Genomic DNA, 5640 nt, shown 5'->3' with positions numbered 1-5640 from the left:
ACCTTCTTTCCCATCTTCTGATGTTTACATTCTTTCTGTCTCCTCTTCTGTGATGTTCCGCGAGCCTTCACAGAGACAGGGCAAGGGTGCAGATTGATGGGGTTAAGCACTCTGTCTCAAATCTCAGCACTTTGACTAAATATATCTCTCTGCATTGACTGCTGCTCACTGCAAAAAAGAAGTTTCTCTGACCAAGGTTAAGGGCAGCCCAGATCTATGGCTATAAACATAAATATTTAGACAGTAACCTGACAACATGACTATTGAACAGAATAACCTCCTTCCACAACCATGGGCTTTTGATGAGACATTTCTTTTTGTGCTGCAGGCCTCAAATCCAGTCAGAAAGTGACTAGCTATCCCCTAACAGTCATGCCACTATTGCACCAGTGGGCACATTTTGCCTAGCGTACTGGTATTTAGCATGCGGGACCTAATACTGGGTAAGACCACTGATGCCTTTATGGTATGTGATTACTCACAGGACACAAACGTTTTTCCCAGCTGCTTTTCTCCAGTTACTATCTAGGCACAAAGTCCTGCTATGTCTACTAACTATCTTCAAGGACATCCTGGGCTTTGGAATAACAAGCTTAAGATGAAGGTTGTGGTATCAGTCAGTGTGCTGGGCGACAACTCCACACAGCTCCTTGTGTGCAAGGAACTTTGTGGCATTCCTTCAACTTGCTTGTGACTTTCCAAAGCAGCTTGTCCAGTTAACTCTATGTTGCCCAATCATTTCTCTTTATACTATTTGGTTCCCTTCAGTTTGAGATTGATTTCTTTATGTCTTAAAGCCAAAATGTGTGGTGTCTTTAGCAACAGGGTCTTACCATGTAGTTATGGTGAGTAACCAGGGGTGATGACAATAGCCTGTGTTATGGAGATCTCTGGGGCCTCTCTGACCAATAACTTATAAGAATGATGCCATGCCTATGATTTTCATTTAATAACCCATATCTTCTGGAAATGACATTGCAGGACCATTTTCACCCAAGAAATTATTACATGATCATGGGTACATAGGCATATACAATAGATGTATAAATCAGGGACTGGAGAGATGGCTCAGTGAAAGAAGTGCTTGCTGGTCAAGGATGAGGACCAGATTTCAGATTCCCAGAACCCATGTCAAATCTGGGTCGGCAGGGCACCCACCTTACCCTGTGCTGGAGAGGTGGTAACAGTATCTCCTGGGGCAATCTGGCTAGCTAGATTAATACAATGGATGAGCTCTAGGTTCAGGGAAATATTTTGTCTATGTATATAAAGTGGAGAGCAATAAAGAAAAACATCCAACATCAACCTCTGCCCTCCACATACATGTGCATGCACACAGACATGCACTCACACACATATGAACATGAACACATACACATGCATACATATCAAACACATACATATACAAAAATAAAAGAAATATATATGCAAGTTGAATATTTTACTGATAATAAATCATAATGCAATTTATTTTAAAACAAGTCTTTGATATACATATAATTAAGCTATTTAATAAAGATGAAAGCAAATTTGCATACTAATAAGATGGATGTACTTGTTATTCTTACTTGAAGAGTTACTACATCTTGGCTTACTATTTTATACTGCATCATATTCAGTATCTTCCATGTTTTTCAGAATTGATCCATATTTTGATTTTCTACTTACCTATGCTGAGAATACTACTTTGCAAAAATACTTGGTACAAAATTGCAGAAGTGTATTTAGGGCCATTTCAGAAATTTTATTCTAATCCCAAACCAAAATGTATTTCTTATGAAAGCTATTCAAGGCTTTTTAAAATCAAACATTCCAACATTACAATCCAAAGATATACTAATTTGATACTAACATGCCAAGGAGTGACAGCAGGAAATCATCATGTTTTTGGCTTTCATACTAAGCCATTTTATTTCTATAAGAGCAAAAAACTTTGTATATCCCATAAAAATATTGCAGTTCATAACACACAACAGTATTGAATCTGAGTTGAAGTGTTCCCGGCAGCTTTTGCTGATGTTGCCTAGCATTAGGGCCTGCCCAGTGCAGACTATGTGTGTTTTGGGGTCAGAATCAAAGCCACATCTGAGTCATATGATGCAGGATGGGTGAGTGCTTCCAGAAGCACCTCAGGTTAATTATATATTTGATTTTGAATTAAGTTTTGGTTGTTGCAGTGCAGAAAACTTTCTCTGTTGCCAATATTTTCAGGACTCTCACGTTCAGTTCTGTGTCGCTGCATACCTTCTAAGAAACTGGAATGCTTTTTTTTTTTTTTAATTTAAAGTCCTGGTCCTCGTGGACTAGGTAGCTTGAGCTTGTCTGTGGAGAGGAAGGAACTACTTATTTCTTGGTGAGCTTGATGAGAAGGCCACTGGTGAAATCAGCCTTGTAGTGCCCTTTGTGCCAAACATCCTTATCTGCCTCACATCAGACGTTTAGTTTTCACATCTCTGAGATGAAGATGGATTCACCGTTGAAGGCCTTCTGGACGGAGACTGGTGAGTTTGACTTGAGGCCTAGGATTGAGTCAGTGACCTGCTAGGGCTGAGCACATGATCCCAGGTGACTGGTTCTGTTGCTTTAGCTCCAACTCTACTTTTTATAAAATACAAAAGCCCAGTTTATTCACAGGCTGATGCTTTCTAAAAGCCATGTCCCAACAGTTATCATAGCACTGTTTATAAATCAAAATAATTTTGAAACTACCTAAATTAAATGTCCATTCATTGGAGTTGGGGAAATAAATTATAACTTAGCCATACAATAGACAATGATTGAAAAATCATGTCTTAGGATGGTATTTGGTAATATGGGAAAATATTTAGAATGGTATTAAGTGAAAATATCATTAAGTAAATCCTAATGGTATGTTTTCCATTTTACAATAACATCAACTTGGACAAGAGTAGAGGCACATCCTGACAGACACTTGTCCTGGTGTGCTGGAGTTCTTGGAGAGGAGCTACTGGTCTTGATTCATTGGTGGGGGAAGTCAGCACCCTTGTTAGTATTCAGATCAGAAACATGCCCTACCTGGATCCTAGACAGCTTGGGTTTGCGGGCTTCGTTTACTCATACCTATCAGGGAGTTGACTGTAGTGAGTAGACTGTAAATCTTTTTCTCTTTCAGGGCTACTACAAAATTCTGGGAAAGAGAAAGCTGTCTAAGAAGTGTGGCATGGTGAAGGTCAAATTCTTCAGCAGAAAAGCTGGAAAGTTTAAAGGCGATAGGGCACCTGTGTCCTGGTGACTTGAAACCACACAGGGAGGTTCATTAAATGATAACAAATTATCCCCACCCCAATAAACAAAATAACATTAAATTTGGACATACAGAGTATATACCTAGGCATATGCATATTGGTATAGTCATTTATTTAACAAATAGGGACTGGGTACCTTTTATGTGCCTGAGTTAAGGGCTGAAGGTAGAGAGCCAAATCAATGCAATGTAGTCCCTACTTCCCTAATAGGCTGTCATACACAAGAAAAGGCATAACAGCAGGTGCATCAGAGAACCAAACAGGTGTTTCTGGATGGTGGGTGACTTACATCTCCCTCTTTATGTACTTCTGTATCTTTTAGATTCTCCAATAAAAGTAACACTTTTATAAAAAGAAAAAAGATGACAAATATTATTTTTAAAAGTGAGCAGAGCCCCAAAGTTTCACTCTATCCCTGAAACTGAATGACTGATTTGATAAACTGGAAGGGCTCCTGGCTGGGGACCACAGATAGGTGACTTTCTTCCACACGTCCCAGTTCTTCTCTTACAAGAGGTTAGCTTGGCTCAGGTGATGCCCCAGATCCCCTGGCTCTGATGCTCAAGGGGGCTCTCACTGTATTTGTGGAGACTTCAGATGAGGACAGGAATTTGAACAGAAGCAAATTTATACACCAGGATGTCATGCTGCTCTTTATATTGATTGCTCTTAATTCCGAATTTGGTATGGCTTCTTTCCTAACTCACAGATGTAGCTTTAGCTAAGATGAAAATCATTTTTTAATTTATTTATTTACTTATGTATTTAAGTACTTATCTTGAGCCTTTTAGACTTTTCCTTTTCAGCCTTTGCTTTTTTCACCCCAGGTAAAAACTTGGGAAAAAACAATACAATATCTTCTCCCTGTCAGCCTTTCAATTGGTTTACCACCAAACCATCAATTTCCCATAAGCTGTTAGCAGCTCTTCTAGTCCCGTGCAGATGCGGCGTAGGATGAAAAGGAAAAGTTAGGTATGGCTTTGTCCCCAATGCCTTGCAATATACGAAACGAAGTAATAAGAGCTCAGGAAGAAATCTGGGATTGACATCGTAGCATATCCCGGTCTATGTCATGTTTGATTAGTGTATGCTGCAGGTATTTTCAAAAGGGAAATAGCACCATGTGTAGGGGAAGTCTTGCTTCTTAGGTAGGCAAGATTTCAATAAGCATGAGGAAAGCATGTCATTTCTAGCAGGAGAACCTGAAAGAATGGGGTAAGTGGGGGTGGGAAGCCATTGCTATTAAGACTACCAGACAGAGGAGAAAACCCATGGCATTCAGGTAACGTCCCTCCCTTCCCCATCCCCTCTTCACTTTCTCTTTCTTTCTTTTCCTTCCATCCTTTGCCCTCCTCTTTTTCTTTTTGCGACAGTGTCTCACTATTTACCCAGTCTGACCTGGAATTCCTCAGTGACCTCAAATGATCCTCCTACCTCAGCCTCGTGAGTACCTGGGATTATAGGCATGTACCAACCATACCTGAACTAACCAGATGAATCTGAGTTTTTGATAAATGCTTTTTAGCATAAGTATGTCCTATGCAACATTTGGCATATATTTATACTCAACATTATGAACTCTTTCTCTGAAACACAAATGGATCTGAGTGTCCTGAATTTGCTTATGGCAGCCCTATATTTTAGGATGGGCACATGGGACTACATAACATCGAAGAAACTCAGGTGCCCAAGGTTGATGGTCGAAATCGTTACCTGACTTCTTGGATATGTAGAGGCCTGCACTGACGCTAGCATTTGAGTCTCCCTTGCTTACCTTATGCGGATCACTCAAGAACTCTTCCCTTGAACCACTGATACATGTGTATAGAGCATTATAGTGAAAAGGCTTGGCATCAGTACAGACAGCCACCTAGCCCGCACCTGTCATCCTTCATATTTGGGGAAGCTGTCCCACCCTTTGGAACTTGAAGCCCGTGGGATTCACTGTGAAGGGCAAGGATTTGATTTCCTCACCTTTGCTCAAAACCAGATCATTAATGTCTCTTGTCTTAGTGTTTTACACAAAGTAAAGATTGTTTTTCTCCTTGTGTGAATGTTTTCCCCTTCTCAAATCATTTTCAATTGCTGCTCTCCCTATAATGCCTCTTGAATGGCTGTTAGAGGGGAATGGGAGCTACTAAGTCCTCTATGTCCCTTTCTCTAGCACCCCTTCCCAAACGAGTGCAAAGTACGTGCGGACAGAGGGACAGACACCCCTCCGCTCTTCGCTAGAGGCTGAAAGCAACCCTGTATCCCTTTGTGAGGTCATCCCTCTTCCAAATGTGGGGCCGTTTGATCTTTACCACACGGACTGTAGGTGAAGGAGCTTTGCTCTGGTCTCGGCTGCACCAGTATGTGCTGGCATACCATTGAT

The 5640-nt window shown here is 40.7% G+C and overlaps 1 non-coding gene across 1 annotated transcript; it reads left to right on the top strand.

The window, feature by feature from the left end:
• The first annotated feature begins 2901 nt into the window (after nt 1-2901).
• On the top strand, nt 2902-3031 carry LOC115070264. Its single transcript, XR_003849449.1, has one exon. It is a non-coding gene; the product is annotated as a small nucleolar RNA SNORA3/SNORA45 family (small nucleolar RNA).
• Nucleotides 3032-5640: the final 2609 nt, after the last annotated feature.

This window comes from Nannospalax galili, unplaced genomic scaffold (genome assembly GCF_000622305.1).
Source record: "Nannospalax galili isolate Female #2095 unplaced genomic scaffold, S.galili_v1.0 scaffold676, whole genome shotgun sequence".
Lineage (NCBI taxonomy): Eukaryota > Metazoa > Chordata > Mammalia > Rodentia > Spalacidae > Nannospalax > Nannospalax galili.
The sequence above is the reverse complement of the archived record's forward strand: the minus strand, read 5'-3'. Positions and strand labels throughout refer to the sequence as shown.